Raw genomic sequence first — 17,574 nt, 5'->3', positions numbered from 1 at the left:
CGTTATTTCCCAGGGAATCAAGTTGATGGATTGGCTATGGATGCATTGGGTGGTTGTTTGACGAATCTGGATCAGAACATTCGAATAAGAATGGCTGCGTCCTTTTGAGACATGTATGTACACTCCTCGACTGCATCCGTGCATATACTTCTATATTTTGTTTGATTCTACGCTTGCTACATCGATCATGTTCGGGAATATTGCCTGGACATGTGACCCTTTATGGTAACTGACATTATACCTCTGCAAATCCTCCAGTAGGCTATCAGAGAACTGCACCAATAAGGGATGAACATCAATCGAAATGTGGATAGTCCATTTCAATCTCGGTTTATGGCATTAACTGTGTGCGCTCAATAATAATTTCACTGAGAAATCCTATATAGGGCACCACGTTCAGTTCCACAGGAAAGGGCTATATGAAGAAATAGCCACAGACTTATCGCTCTCTCACAAACTCGGCAGCATTTCCCCCCATCGGAATACAAAGTCAAAAGCTACCGGCACCCCGCGGGTTTTCTCCACTGTGGCCACAGGAATGGTGGATTCATCCCCATTTCATGCACCTCTTTTTCATCATTTGTATTTTTTCTTATTGCGTTCGAGGTTCGTTTTCTTACGTTTTTGATTCTGCTGCTGTCGATGTAGACTACGTGTGGTGGCCTCGAATCCTTTCACATGGGTGAGAATTGTGCATCGGTCTTACAGCCAATCCAATCGGATACCTTGGCCCTGGTGTGTTTGATTTTTTTTTGCTTCATTCTGAGCACAATCCCATATCTTCGAGAAAATGCGTAAGTATCTTTTATTTGATTTATTCACCTCTTATATCTACATTAAGTTAGGCACTTTAATCTTTCTTATCCATCTCGGCTACTCTTCACGACAGAGTGGTCATTCGGGTGTTCAACACGACACCGTTTTCCGCTATAGACTAATGTCGCTATAATGTCGCTTTAGGCTACATGTGCAATAGTTGATGTTAATTCAAATTTTTTAAAGACATAATTAAACCATGTGAAGCTCTCTCTCTCTCGCGCGCGCTTGCATGTGTGTATATGTGCATGTGTGTTTAAGAGAGAGAGCGAGAGAGAGAGAGAGAGAGAGAGAGAGAGAGAGAGAGAGAGAGAGAGAGAGAGAGAGAGAGAGAGAGAGAGAGAGTCCGAAAGAGACATAGTAAGTGGTTCGATAAATATATATGTAATAATAGGCTTTATTTATTTAATGATGGGGTATGGCCTAAACCGTTTGGTGAGACAGTGTGTTTAGGTAGATTCGGGATTCTGTAAATCCCTGTATAGCCATTATACCAATGTTGCTAGAATACGTCATATGGTCATTCATATTCAGCTCAGGTGTGGTTCGTCATGCCGCTTAGTAATGACACATTTGCAGCACGGGGGCCACCAGATTGACCCACCAAATTCTTCAGGTGAGTTCTACAATAGGGTTTCTTAGATTTTGGATGTTTTGAGTAATATTTCTCAACTGACTCGGCCCCCCAATTAGCTTATAACCACTAACTCTGTATCCGTGCATGTTAAATCCACCGTGATATTTATGACGTTCAAAGCAATTGACTCGAGCGGAGTGTCAGCCCACATGAGACTGCTTGTGTCTCAACCCCAGTGGTCTTCCGGTGGCACAGCTGCTAATGGAATGTGATGGAGGTGCATTAGTGTTGATTTCCCCCAATCGGATTCCCGAGCACTGTTGACCAGAAGGAGCATGATGTCTAACCAGGAGTTATGTAATTTGGTGCTGATTCAGATTCTAAATAGTGGGTGTTATATTATAGCTGCGGTGCCTCAACGGGGCGTCACGCTTGGGTGAGTTACGTGTTGATGTGAGCTGTCCATTGGAAGGTGGTGCTGAAAATACTACCCGCGTTAGGATACTGGAGGGCGATACCTTATTAGGCCTCCTATATAGATTTACTCGAGCATGAAAGCATATTCCCCAGAACATGAAAGCACATTTCTTTAGATAGTAATACTGTGTTCATGTAAGTTTCTCCATTATAAATAACCATTAACCTGTATGCCATGTATGTCATTAGCAGGTTTTAAGGCAACTGTGCATTGAGAAAACATGAATGTTTCAATTGGCATGGACTTTAATTTCAATGGTTTCTCACTGTAAACATTGTTTCTTCAGAACATTCATTCAAATATGCATGAAGTATATTATCTCTTCACGTGTTGTTGCATATTCACCATTTGCCAAAAGACCAGCAGCTCAAGAAGAATGATATTTAGTTTTTGTCTCATGCTGGTAATAGGAAACCCCTGTCATGTTTTGCCAAAGGCACACATTACCTTAAATCCCATTTATATTTCTTTCAATAATGGCATGTCTGCTATATGCGTAATATACCACTTTAAATTAGTCATGTTTAACTAATCACTATGATGGAAGCTGTTTGGTCTTCTTCTTGAATTACTTCAACCTGAAACTGACTGTTACTATTCCATAGCACTGAATATGTTTAGCAGTGCAAATCATGGAAGCAGATTGCACTCATGGTGTGAAGTGACACGTCTGTTGGGTCCTGTGAGGATGGAATCAATACAATGTTACATTTCACAGTCTAATGCCTTGATTTATCGACTTAAATCACAGTCTGAGTTTCTCACTGACTTCTGGCCTTAAGCATCTTCAAATATATGAAGTATCAAGGTCTGGCTTGAATGAGTTGCCAAGAGTTTGGTTTTGAATGACATAGAAATTCATATAAATGTTGTGTGATGTTCTCATTTCTCAAAAGCGTTCCCGGGTCGAGCTGAGTTGGTATTCCACACCTTCTGTGGTCTAGATCACATGATATTCATTTAGAGAAATGTCCACGCCTCAATCCTAAATGAGTCAGAAAGATTGATACCATCTAATAATGTGGTGCCAATCTTCCCCAGTCATTTGTTATTGAGAGGATGAACTTTCTTTTAAAGGTCATTCATTAACATTGGGCTATCAGTGTCCTCCAGTGGAGGCTTGTGAAGATCTTGGTCAGCATTGTTCAGTGATAATACTGTAGATTACATGGGGGCTACATTCACACTGGGGGGGCTAAATTCACCCCGGGCAGCCTAAATTCACACTGGGGGGGGGGGGGGGGGGGGGGGGGGGGGCTGTGTCACAGAATTGAATTATTACCTACAGTTTACTGAAGGTATTTTTACAGTATTGTACTAACAATACTGCATGCTGTTTAGAAAAATATATGCACTAATTACAATATGACCATGCTATGTCTCATTCATACTGAGGAGTTGAACTAAGAGGAAGTAGACACATGGGCCTCCACTGCCTCATACTTCTACTGTAGTCGATACACTGCCTCATACTTCGAATGTAGTTGATACACTGCCTCATACTTCGAATGTAGTCCATACACTGCTTCATACTTCTACTGTAGTCGATATACTGCCTCATACTTCGAATGTAGTTGATACAGTGCCTCATACTTCGAATGTAGTCAATACACTATTTCATACTTATACTGTAGTCCATACACTACCTCATATTCTACTGTAGTTGATATACTACCTCATACTTCTACTGTAGTTGATACACTGCCTCATACTTTGACTGTAGTTGATACACTGCCTCATATTCTACAATAGTCAATACACTGCCTCATACTGATACTGTAGTCCATACACTACCTCATACTTCTACTGTAGTTGATTCACTGCCTCATACTTCTACTGTCATCAATACACTACCTCATACTTCTACTGTAGTCCATACACTGCCTCATACCTCTACTGTAGTTGATACACTGCCTCATATTCTAAAGTAGTTGATATATTGACTCTTACTTCTACTGTAGTACATACACTGCCTCATACTTTTACTGTAGTTGATACATTGCCTCTTACTTTTACTGTAGTCGATGCATTGCCTCATGCTTCTACTATAGTTGATATACTGCCTCGTACTTCTACCTTAGTCAATATACTGTCTCATACTTATACTGTAGTCAATATACTGTCTCATACTTCTACTGTAGTCAATAAACTGTCTCATACTTATACTGTGGTCAATATACTGCCTCATACTTCTACTGTAGTCAATATACTGTCTCATACTTCTACTATAGTCAATATACTGTCTCATACTTCTACTGTAGTCAATATACTGTCTCATACTTCTACTGTAGTCAATATACTGTCTCATACTTCTACTGTAGTCAATATACTGCCTCATACTTCTACTATAGTCGATATACTGTCTCATACTTCTACTATAGTCAATATACTGTCTCATACTTCTACTGTAGTCAATATACTGTCTCATACTTCTACTGTAGTCGGTATACTGTCTCATACTTCTACTGTAGTCAATATACTGTCTCATACTTCTACTGTAGTCAATATACTGTCTCATACTTCTACTGTAGTCAATATACTGCCTCATACGTCTACTGTAGTCAATATACTGCCTCATACTTCTACTATAGTCGATATACTGTCTCATACTTCTACTATAGTCAATATACTGTCTCATACTTCTACTGTAGTCAATATACTGTCTCATACTTCTACTGTAGTCGGTATACTGTCTCGTACTTCTACTGTAGTCAATATACTGTCTCATACTTCTACTGTAGTCAATATACTGTCTCATACTTCTACTGTAGTCAATATACTGCCTCATACTTCTACTGTAGTCAATATACTGTCTCATACTTCTACTGTAGTCAATATACTGGCTCATACTTCTACTGTAGTCAATATACTGTCTCATACTTCTACTGTAGTCAATATACTGTCTCATACTTCTACTGTAGTCAATATACTGCCTCATACTTCTACTGTAGTCAATATACTGCCTCATACTTCTACTGTAGTCAATATACTGCCTCATACTTCTACTGTAGTCAATATACTGCCTCATACTTCTACTGTAGTCAATATACTGTCTCATACTTATACTGTAGTCGGTATACTGTCTCATACTTCTACTGTAGTCAATATACTGGCTCATACTTCTACCGTAGTCAATATACTGTCTCATACTTCTACTGTAGTCAATATACTGTCTCATACTTCTACTGTAGTCAATATACTGTCTCATACTTCTACTGTAGTCAATATACTGCCTCATACTTCTACTGTAGTCAATATACTGCCTCATACTTCTACTGTAGTCAATATACTGTCTCATACTTATACTGTAGTCAATATACTGTCTCATACTTCTACTGTAGTCAATATACTGCCTCATACTTCTACTGTGGTCCATGCCTTTAAGATTATTTATTTAGTTTTGTTTTCACCTCATTTTAACATTCTGTCATAAAAAATGTAATTCATTCTGTCGTTAACTTCTTCGGGATCGGTATCCCTTCCACAGGACGGTTGAGCTAACGTAGGCTAATGGGATTAGCATGAGGTTGTAAGTAACAAGAACGTTTCCTAGGACGTAGACATACAGTGCCTTGCGAAAGTATTCGGCCCCCTTGAACTTTGCGACCTTTTGCCACATTTCAGGCTTCAAACATAAAGATATAAAACTGTATTTTTTTGTGAAGAATCAACAACAAGTGGGACACAATCATGAAGTGGAACGACATTTATTGGATATTTCAAACTTTTTTAACAAATCAAAAACTGAAAAATTGGGCGTGCAAAATTATTCAGCCCCCTTCAGTTAATACTTTGTAGCGCCACCTTTTGCTGCGATTACAGCTGTAAGTCGCTTGGGGTATGTCTCTATCAGTTTTGCACATCGAGAGACTGAATTTTTTTCCCATTCCTCCTTGCAAAACAGCTCGAGCTCAGTGAGGTTGGATGGAGAGCATTTGTGAACAGCAGTTTTCAGTTCTTTCCACAGATTCTCGATTGGATTCAGGTCTGGACTTTGACTTGGCCATTCTAACACCTGGATATGTTTATTTTTGAACCATTCCATTGTAGATTTTGCTTTATGTTTTGGATCATTGTCTTGTTGGAAGACAAATCTCTGTCCCAGTCTCAGGTCTTTTGCAGACTCCATCAGGTTTTCTTCCAGAATGGTCCTGTATTTGGCTCCATCCATCTTCCCATCAATTTTAACCATCTTCCCTGTCCCTGCTGAAGAAAAGCAGGCCCAAACCATGATGCTGCCACCACCATGTTTGACAGTGGGGATGGTGTGTTCAGCTGTGTTACTTTTACGCCAAACATAACGTTTTGCATTGTAGCCAAAAAGTTCAATTTTGGTTTCATCTGACCAGAGCACCTTCTTCCACATGTTTGGTGTATCTCCCAGTTGGCTTGTGGCAAACTTTAAACAACACTTTTTATAGATATCTTTAAGAAATTGCTTTCTTCTTGCCACTCTTCCATAAAGGCCAGATTTGTGCAATATACGACTGATTGTTGTCCTATGGACAGAGTCTCCCACCTCAGCTGTAGATCTCTGCAGTTCATCCAGAGTGATCATGGGCCTCTTGGCTGCATCTCTGATCAGTCTTCTCCTTGTATGAGCTGAAAGTTTAGAGGGATGGCCAGGTCTTGGTAGATTTGCAGTGGTCTGATACTCCTTCCATTTCAATATTATCGCTTGCACAGTGCTCCTTGGGATGTTTAAAGCTTGGGAAATCGTTTTGTATCCAAAACCGGCTTTAAACTTCTTCACAACAGTATCTCGGACCTGCCTGGTGTGTTCCTTGTTCTTCATGATGCTCTCTGCGCTTTTAACGGACCTCTGAGACTATCACAGTGCAGGTGCATTTATACGGAGACTTGATTACACACAGGTGGATTGTATTTATCATCATTAGTCATTTAGGTCAACATTGGATCATTCAGAGATCCTCACTGAACTTCTGGAGAGAGTTTGCTGCACTGAAAGTAAAGGGGCTGAATAATTTTGCACGCCCAATTTTTCAGTTTTTGATTTGTTAAAAAAGTTTGAAATATCCAATAAATGTCGTTCCACTTCATGATTGTGTCCCACTTGTTGTTGATTCTTCACAAAAAAATACAGTTTTATATCTTTATGTTTGAAGCCTGAAATGTGGCAAAAGGTCGCAAAGTTCAAGGTGGCCGAATACTTTCGCAAGGCACTGTATATGATATTGGCAGAAAGCTTCAATTCTTGTTAATCTAACTGCACTGTCCAATTTACAGTAGTATTACAGTGAAAGAATACCATGTTATTGTTTGAGGAGAGCGCATCATTTTCAACATGAAGAATTATTAATAAACAAACTAGGCACATTTGGGCAGTCTTTATACAACATTTTGAACAGAGTTAAATTTGGTCCCTCGGATCAGTCTAACAAGTTGCACATAGACTGCTGCCATCTAGTGGCCAAAATCTAAATTGCACCTGGGCTGGAATAATACATTATGGCCTTTCTCTTGAATTTCAAAGATGATGGTACAACAAAAAAATATAAAAGAACGTTGTTTTTTTCTTTGTATTATCTTTTACCAGATCTAATGTGTTACATTCTCCAACATCTCTTTCACATTTCCACAAACTTCAAAGTGTTTCCTTTCAAATGGTACCAAGAATATGCATATTCTTGCTTCAGGGCCTGAGCTACAGGCAGTTAGAGTTGGGTATGTAATTTTAGGTGAAAATTGAAAAAAGTATCAATTTTTTATGTTAAAAAACTAGTTTCCCTATCTCAAGAGGTTAAATAAAAATGACTATATTAAGTGTCTATTATGTGCCAAATAAAGTAACAGGGTTGACCGTAACAGAGTTGACGATTTCATCTTTAATCAGCCATAAATCCCCTTGTGACAGGATGAATGGAAGCTTGTAACAAAAAAAGAAATAAATTGTTGTTGTTTTTTAGCCTGTCTGTCTACGAGTAACAGGGTTGCTGTGTTATGCTCGACCCATTCAGTTTTCCACCAGAAAATGGTGCTCACCAGGTTTTACACTATTAGATGTTCAATATTTATCTTGAAAAAAAACATTCAAAAATAAATAGTTTCACCATATTAAAACGAGAGTTCAGTTTACAGAACAGGGTTGACCTTAAAACGAGGGCCGGGTTGTTGTTTTTTACCCTAAAATGACACATTTGTTGTTGATTTGGCTTTCTACTCCACCACTTTGGATGATACAATATGATACAATATATGCTAACCTCCCCTGTAATTGTAATGGTAAGAGGATAGCATGTCTTGGGGGTATGATTTAAAATGATAACCTCCCCTGTAATTGTAATGGTAAGAGGATAGCATTTCTTGGGGGTATGATTTAAAATGATAACCTCCCCTGTAATTGTAATGGTGAGAGGTTAGCATGTCTTGGGGGTATGATTTAAAATTATAACCTCCCCTGTAATTGTAATGGTGAGAGGATAGCATGTCTTGGAGGCATGATATTTGTGCCTCTAACTTTCTCACTCATCACTATTCACGATTCATTCAGGACTATCCGTAATCATAGTAGCATCCACATTCATGTAGAAGTGTTTAGAAACATGTTATATTCTTATTCACAATAAATGTGACTCCAAAATGACACAATACATTATTTACCATTCATTTCTATTGGGCACAACATCATCTGAAACACAACCAAAACTTAACAGTAAATGCATCCAACAAGTTTGTGGAGTCACAAGCTGGATGTAGTCAATGCATGCTAGGAATAAGGGAACAAATTCAACATTTTTGACTACTTAAATACACATATGTGAATTTGTCCCAATACTTTTAGTCCCCTAAAATGGGGGAACTATGTACATAAAGTGCTGTAATTTCACAACGGTTCCCCTGATATGGATGAAAATACCCTCAAATTAAAGCTGACAGTCTGCACTTTAACCTCGTAGTCATTGTATCACTTCAAATCCAAAGTGCTGGAGTACAGAGACAAAACAACAACAACAACATGTCACGGTCCCAATACTTTTGGAGGTCACTGTAAATAATCATATTGGGGAAAGGACTTTATCAAAGCAACAAAATAACTAGGCTTTACAACGATGGTGAAAACCTGGAGAGATGTTATGGTTCAGTAGGTTACAGTCTTTACTGGAGGTTACAGAGGGTGCATGGAGGGACATTTCAAAATTGCTGAATTACCAAGTCTTTATTCATATAAAAAAAGTCATATTTATTAAATTCTCCATGTGGTGTTTATTAAAGGGCATTTAATTGAATATAACAGGCTTTTCAAATCCAATATTGGTGCACAATTTCTACTTAAAATATCAAAGGGATGCAAAGGGCACTCATTTAGTGGAACGACCCAGTAGAGAAAGTGCCTTTGGTTCCATCTTGCTCGATTAAAAGATGATACATTTTTTGAGCGTGTCAATCCTGCAACAATCAGCCCACTTACAGTGTCCATCCAGTGCATGTCCGGAATACAAGGTATCTTATCTGCCCCCTACAATTTGACCAGGCATATATATATATTGACAATCTTTCTCAATTAATAATGTATATTCATCTTATAAAAATGGTGCATATGTTGATATAGCCATGGATGGTTACAGTATATGAGCCTTGCTGTCAGACAGCCACTGTTAGGGTCCTTTAATGTGAAAACAATCACTGTTGATTTTCATTGTTCCCCTCTAATCAGGAACAGATTTAGACCTGGGACACCAGGACACTAGGCGAGTGCAATTAATTATCAGGTAGATAAGACAACCAGCAGTACATCGGACTTCCAGGCTCGGATTTAAACCCCTTTGACTTAGATAAACCTTTGGTGACTCTATTGACTAGCCTGTTTAAACCACACTGGAATGCTGCAGTGTTCAGTGGTGTAACCAGGCTAGTCAATTGACATGCATCACTTAAATGTCTCCCAGCTCTTCTTCCAGTAGGCATCTGCTGCCTGCTTCCATTGAGTGTTATACGACTGCAAGCCAAGGAAATAAAATGTTCAGGAATGTTCATTTCTGACTGTCTTGGACGTTTGTCAACGGCAAACATGCTGATCCATTTGTTCAGATCATCATCTTTCCTGTTGTACTCGTACTGTACAGGATTGATGTTCAATAGTGTTTCAGTTGAGGGATCTACTGAAGAGAAATTCCACAGGGAGACAAATTCCACAGTATGTGTGTGCGTGAGTGTCTGTCTGTGCATGTTTATGAGTGTCTGTGTATCTGTGTGTGTCTGTTTGTCTGTGACCCTCCTTTCTAGTAAACAACGATCTCCCTCACCTTGTGTCTCCTGCTCAAACCCTAATCAGCTGTTCTGTCCTTCTGAAGTGGGGCTTCCCCAACATCACAGAGCACTGACCCTGATTTAGCCCCTATCTTCCTGCCCATCCAGTCTTGGTGGATGGTTACTGAACCACCCTCCCCCTGATGAAACATATGTTTGTGTCAGGTCTGGAGACAGCTAGCCATATCTCGATGAAGTTGACTGCTTGTGAATGAGTTCGACCAACGTATCAGCCTGGCCAGACCGATGGAACTCTTCTCAGTATTCCAGCCACTGTGGCAGTCAGGATCGTCATGGTTCCGTGCTCCTGAAAGAGGATTATTCAGCCTGTTCCGCAGCCTGTCACTCTGCAATCCTGACATTTAAATCAAAGTTAGCATGCTAAATGTGAAGAAGCCAGGCCTGTCCCGTTGTCTGTGATGTTGGCTTTCTGTCTAATGTGGTTTAAACTTTACAGATGGCTTCTTATCCCAGAGAGGGACACAGTTCAGAGGGTTGTTGACAAGGACCGGAAAATACTATGCTAACACTTTACGTAGAACCAGCAGGTAGATTGTTTGTCATAATGCATTAAGACTTTTCACAGGAACGTAGAATATGAACCAGGATATAGAATGAGACTTTTCACAGGAACGTAGTATATGAACCAGGATATAGAATGAGACTTTTCACAGGAACGTAGTATATGAACCAGGATATAGAATGAGACTTTTCATAGGAACGTAGAATATGAACCAGGATATAGAATGAGACTTTTCACAGGAACGTAGTATATGAACCAGGATATAGAATGAGACTTTTCACAGGAACGTAGAATATGAACCAGGATATAGAATGAGACTTTTCATAGGAACGTAGTATATGAACCAGGATATAGAATGCAAGCGCGTTTTGCGTCAGAACTGCCCCACGCCTCCAACCATTGATGTTTATTTTTGAGACTCTGGGAAAGTCTAGGTCAGAGAAACACTTAACTTCCTCCTCTCTCTCACTGATTCCGTGGATGGAATCTCAAGGGCTCATCTAATGAGTTCGTTCCAAAAACACAGAGTCTACAGTATGCAGGCCTGAGGAGTTTAGAAGATCATCATATCATATTGATGTGCTTCCTGATACTTCAAACATTTCTCTAATTACTGCAAACGTCTGATGACCTGCGCAGACCTGCGCAGAATGTGTGCATCTGAAACACACCCATTCACTGAGTCACTGCAGGTATAGAATCTTCCTCTGTATGGCAGAGCTTTGACCAATAGAGCGTAGCTACAGTGTAAACCAACCACCCACCAACAAGCCCTGGTTGGCACCTTTCTGCCTACCTAATCACACTCCTACACATGACAGAATCCAACAGTGCTCCAGATAAAATACAGCTATTTCAGTAGAAGGTGCCTCTGATAAAATACAGCTATTTCAGTAGAAGATGCCTCTGATAAAATACAGCTATTTCAGTAGAAGATGCCTCTGATAAAATACAGCTATTTCAGTAGAAGATGCCTCTGATAAAATACAGCTATTTCAGTAGAAGGTGAATCTCATATAAAATACAGCTATTTCAGTAGAAGATGCCTCTGATAAAATACAGCTATTTCAGTAGAAGATGCCTCTGATAAAATACAGCTATTTCAGTAGAAGATGCCTCTGATAAAATACAGCTATTTTAGTAGAAGATGCCTCTGATAAAATAAAGCTATTTCAGTAGAAGATGCCTCTGATAAAATACAGCTATTTCAGTAGAAGATGCCTCTGATAAAATACAGCTATTTCAGTAGAAGGTGCCTCTGATAAAATACAGCTATTTCAGTAGAAGATGCCTCTGATAAAATACAGCTATTTCAGTAGAAGATGCCTCTGATAAAATACAGCTATTTCAGTAGAAGATGCCTCTGATAAAATACAGGCCTCTGCTTAAAAACTGCTAATGCTAAAGAGCTCCAAAGGGCTTTGCCACGAAGCGTCTGCATATCTCATCTGGTAATATCCGTAGGAAGCCTTTGAGCACACTCCTTCTTACCAGGAAAACCCTTTAGAAATTCTTAGTAATAACTAAAGCGATGATAGATTGTCATGTGGATGGAGGAAGCTGATCTTTGTTCACTCACTCCTTTTATTTCTCAAATCCCACCCTGCTTTCTTTACCTCTACTCTACTCTCTCCATCTCCTTTTCTCTCTCTCGTTTTATTGTCTGTTTACCTAACTCTTAAAGAGATGGTCGTGATAACTCCACTCCAGTGAACATGCAGATATTCCCTCACAGTCATTCATCATGAGGAAATGGAGTCAGTAATTTGTGGTCTATAGTGACCAATCAAATGTGGAGTGAATTACTAACTCAATTCATGTTTGTCCTCTGAACAGACCAATCCGACAGGTCTCACTGACATGCTTTGCATCTTCTGACTAAGGAAATGGGGCTACTGTATGCTGCTTGAGCTAGTCTTGTCCATGGAAGGTTACCTCATCAGTCATATGGTTCTGTTCAGCGTAGGTTGGTTAGAAACTGCAGCAGTCTTGTCCTTGGAAGGTTACCTCATCAGTCATATGGTTCTGTTCAGCGTAGGTTTGTTAGAAACTGCAGCAGTCTTGTCCTTGGAAGGTTACCTCATCAGTCGTATGGTTCTGTTCAGCGTAGGTTGGTTAGAAACTGCAGCAGTCTTGTCCTTGGAAGGTTACCTCATCAGTCATATGGTTCTGTTCAGCGTAGGTTGGTTAGAAACTGCAGCAGTCTTGTCCTTGGAAGGTTACCTCATCAGTCATATGGTTCTGTTCAGCGTAGGTTGGTTAGAAACTGCAGCAGTCTTGTCCTTGGAAGGTTACCTCATCAGTCGTATGGTTCTGTTCAGCATAGGTTGGTTAGAAACTGCAGCAGTCTTGTCCTTGGAAGGTTACCTCATCAGTCATATGGTTCTGTTCAGCATAGGTTGGTTAGAAACTGCAGCAGTCTTGTCCTTGGAAGGTTACCTCATCAGTCATATGGTTCTGTTCAGCGTAGGTTGGTTAGAAACTGCAGCAGTCTTGTCCTTGGAAGGTTACCTCCTCAGTCGTATGGTTCTGTTCAGCATAGGTTGGTTAGAAACTGCAGCAGTCTTGTCCTTGGAAGGTTACCTCATCAGTCATATGGTTCTGTTCAGCGTAGGCTGGTTAGAAACTGCAGCAGTCTTGTCCTTGGAAGGTTACCTCCTCAGTCGTATGGTTCTGTTCAGCGTAGGTTGGTTAGAAACTGCAGCAGTCTTGTCCTTGGAAGGTTACCTCATCAGTCGTATGGTTCTGTTCAGCGTAGGTTGGTTAGAAACTGCAGCAGTCTTGTCCTTGGAAGGTTACCTCATCAGTCGTATGGTTCTGTTCAGCGTAGGTTGGTTAGAAACTGCAGCAGTCTTGTCCTTGGAAGGTTACCTCCTCAGTCGTATGGTTCTGTTCAGCGTAGGTTGGTTAGAAACTGCAGCAGTCTTGCCTTATATTTCCTATTGCTGTTATATCTTGTGTGCTAATCTTACGTTGTAGAATAATTCACGGGCGGATAAATGTAATCTTTTAATACAATGTTTACCATGTTATTTGAAACCAAGCTTTAGTGCAGTGGGCAAAATGTTAGTCTTACCAGAAAACTTCCCAATGCCACTTTTGATTGAATTGTCCTGCAATCATATACATGCTGGTGTGTTTGCGTAGTATTTTGTTTGGCCAGGTATTCCTTTAGGACACACTTAGCCCTCCACTCTGTTGCTCTAGAGTAGCCATGCTACGGTACACATGGCAGGTTGGAGTTCTGCCATCGTTCGGCTTCAGGGCAGGGGTTGGGTGGAGAGCATCCTCCAATAAAACAGAGGTTTATTTGACACATAATCCGAATACAGCAGAGACCTTACTGTGAAATGCTGATGGACAAGCCCTTAACCAACAATTTCCTCCCAAAAAAGTCAGACAAATCTGCTAAATAAACTAAAGGAAAAATAGTAGCACAATAAAAATAACAGTAACGAGACTATATACAGGGAGTAACGGGACTGAGTCAATGTGCGGGGGTAACGGGACTGAGTCAATGTGCGGGGGTAACGGGACTGAGTCAATGTGCGGGGGTAACGGGACTGAGTCAATGTGCGGGGGTAACGGGACTGAGTCAATGTGCGGGGGTAACGGGACTGAGTCAATGTGCGGGGTAACGGGACTGAGTCAATGTGCGGGGGTAACGGGACTGAGTCAATGTGCGGGGGTAACGGGACTGAGTCAATGTGCGGGGGTAACGGGACTGAGTCAATGTGCGGGGGTAACGGGACTGAGTCAATGTGCGGGGTAACGGGACTGAGTCAATGTGCGGGGGTAACGGGACTGAGTCAATGTGCGGGGGTACAGGGTAGTCGAGGTAATTGAGGTAATATGTACTATACATGTAGGTAGGGGTAAAGTGACTACGGATAGATAATAAACAGAGAGTAACAGCTGTGTGTGTGTGTCACTGTAGTATGTGTGTGTGTGTGTGTGTGTGTCAATGTGTGTCAGTGTGGTGTGTGTGAGTGTGTGGTTAGAGTCCAGTGAGTGCACATCGAGCCTGTGTACGAGGCCTGGATGAGGAGTGCATAGTATTTTGGTACACATTTCTTAATTAGATCTTCAGCTAATTTAGATTTTAAATTCCAACCTTGCGAAGGGTTTAGAAATCAGTTTTTATGGGGGTTGTCACTAAAGCATAGAATCCTATTGCCATGATTGTGACAGATGGAATTCATGTAGTGTTTGAAAATAGTGTTTGAAAATTCATTTACCAGGTAGGCTACCTTGAGCTGTCGAATGTTTATTTATTTATTTCATTTCACCTTTATTTAACCAGGTAGGCTAGTTGAGAACACCTTTATTTAACCAGGTAGGCTAGTTGAGAACACCTTTATTTAACCAGGTAGGCTAGTTGAGAACACCTTTATTTAACCAGGTAGGCTAGTTGAGAACACCTTTATTTAACCAGGTAGGCTAGTTGAGAACACCTTTATTTAACCAGGTAGGCTAGTTGAGAACACCTTTATTTAACCAGGTAGGCTAGTTGAGAACACCTTTATTTAACCAGGTAGGCTAGTTGAGAACACCTTTATTTAACCAGGTAGGCTAGTTGAGAACACCTTTATTTAACCAGGTAGGCTAGTTGAGAACACCTTTATTTAACCAGGTAGGCTAGTTGAGAACACCTTTATTTAACCAGGTAGGCTAGTTGAGAACACCTTTATTTAACCAGGTAGGCTAGTTGAGAACACCTTTATTTAACCAGGTAGGCTAGTTGAGAACACCTTTATTTAACCAGGTAGGCTAGTTGAGAACACCTTTATTTAACCAGGTAGGCTAGTTGAGAACACCTTTATTTAACCAGGTAGGCTAGTTGAGAACACCTTTATTTAACCAGGTAGGCTAGTTGAGAACACCTTTATTTAACCAGGTAGGCTAGTTGAGAACACCTTTATTTAACCAGGTAGGCTAGTTGAGAACACCTTTATTTAACCAGGTAGGTTAGTTGAGAACACCTTTATTTAACCAGGTAGGCTAGTTGAGAACACCTTTATTTAACCAGGTAGGCTAGTTGAGAACACCTTTATTTAACCAGGTAGGCTAGTTGAGAACACCTTTATTTAACCAGGTAGGCTAGTTGAGAACACCTTTATTTAACCAGGTAGGCTAGTTGAGAACACCTTTATTTAACCAGGTAGGTTAGTTGAGAACACCTTTATTTAACCAGGTAGGTTAGTTGAGAACACCTTTATTTAACCAGGTAGGTTAGTTGAGAACACCTTTATTTAACCAGGTAGGCTAGTTGAGAACACCTTTATTTAACCAGGTAGGCTAGTTGAGAACACCTTTATTTAACCAGGTAGGCTAGTTGAGAACACCTTTATTTAACCAGGTAGGCTAGTTGAGAACACCTTTATTTAACCAGGTAGGCTAGTTGAGAACACCTTTATTTAACCAGGTAGGCTAGTTGAGAACACCTTTATTTAACCAGGTAGGCTAGTTGAGAACACCTTTATTTAACCAGGTAGGCTAGTTGAGAACACCTTTATTTAACCAGGTAGGCTAGTTGAGAACACCTTTATTTAACCAGGTAGGCTAGTTGAGAACAAGTTCTCATTTACAATTGCGACCTGGCCAAGATAAAGCAAAGCAGTTCGACACATACAACGACACAGAGTTACACATGGAGTAAATGAGAGTGTGTGTTCTATCAGCGCTAACACACCTGATTCAACTGGTCAACTCATTCTTCGAGCCCTTGATTAGCTAGATCATGTGTGTTCTATCAGCGCTAAAACACCTGATTCAACTGGTCAACTCATTCTTCAAGCCCTTGATTAGCTAGATCATGTGTGTTCTATCAGCGCTAACACACCTGATTCAACTGGTCAACTCATTCTTCGAGCCCTTGATTAGCTAGATCATGTGTGTTCTATCAGCGCTAAAACACCTGATTCAACTGGTCAACTCATTCTTCAAGCCCTTGATTAGCTAGATCATGTGTGTTCTATCAACGCTAAAACACCTGATTCAACTGGTCAACTCATTCTTCGAGCCCTTGATTAGCTAGATCATGTGTGTTCTATCAGCGCTAACACACCTGATTCAACTGGTCAACTCATTCTTCGAGCCCTTGATTAGCTAGATCATGTGTGTTCTATCAGCGCTAAAACACCTGATTCAACTGGTCAACTCATTCTTCAAGCCCTTGATTAGCTAGATCATGTGTGTTCTATCAGCGCTAAAACACCTGATTCAACTGGTCAACTCATTCTTCAAGCCCTTGATTAGCTAGATCATGTGTGTTCTATCAGCGCTAAAACACCTGATTCAACTGGTCAACTCATTCTTCGAGCCCTTGATTAGCTAGATCATGTGTGTTCTATCAGCGCTAAAACACCTGATTCAACTGGTCAACTCATTCTTCAAGCCCTTGATTAGCTAGATCATGTGTGTTCTATCAGCGCTAAAACACCTGATTCAACTGGTCAACTCATTCTTCGAGCCCTTGATTAGCTAGATCATGTGTGTTCTATCAGCGCTAACACACCTGATTCAACTGGTCAACTCATTCTTCAAGCCCTTGATTAGCTAGATCATGTGTGTTCTATCAACGCTAAAACACCTGATTCAACTGGTCAACTCATTCTTCGAGCCCTTGATTAGCTAGATCATGTGTGTTCTATCAGCGCTAACACACCTGATTCAACTGGTCAACTCATTCTTCGAGCCCTTGATTAGCTAGATCATGTGTGTTCTATCAGCGCTAAAACACCTGATTCAACTGGTCAACTCATTCTTCAAGCCCTTGATTAGCTAGATCATGTGTGTTCTATCAGCGCTAAAACACCTGATTCAACTGGTCAACTCATTCTTCAAGCCCTTGATTAGCTAGATCATGTGTGTTCTATCAGCGCTAAAACACCTGATTCAACTGGTCAACTC

The 17,574-nt window shown here is 40.4% G+C and overlaps 1 protein-coding gene across 1 annotated transcript in view; it reads left to right on the top strand.

Annotated features, from left to right (window-relative positions):
* Nucleotides 1–496: 496 nt before the first annotated feature.
* Nucleotides 497–17,574, top strand: part of LOC139403883 (leucine-rich repeat-containing protein 4C-like) — a 44,099-nt gene continuing 27,021 nt past the window's right edge. The window contains exon 1 of the mRNA XM_071147071.1: nucleotides 497–794. The gene's annotated coding sequence lies outside the window, so the exon portion shown is untranslated. The remainder of the gene's footprint in view (nucleotides 795–17,574) is intronic.

Source organism: Oncorhynchus clarkii, unplaced genomic scaffold, assembly GCF_045791955.1.
Source record: "Oncorhynchus clarkii lewisi isolate Uvic-CL-2024 unplaced genomic scaffold, UVic_Ocla_1.0 unplaced_contig_12719_pilon_pilon, whole genome shotgun sequence".
Lineage (NCBI taxonomy): Eukaryota > Metazoa > Chordata > Actinopteri > Salmoniformes > Salmonidae > Oncorhynchus > Oncorhynchus clarkii.
Note: the sequence above shows the minus strand (reverse complement) of the source record. Positions and strands in the feature narration are given on the sequence as shown.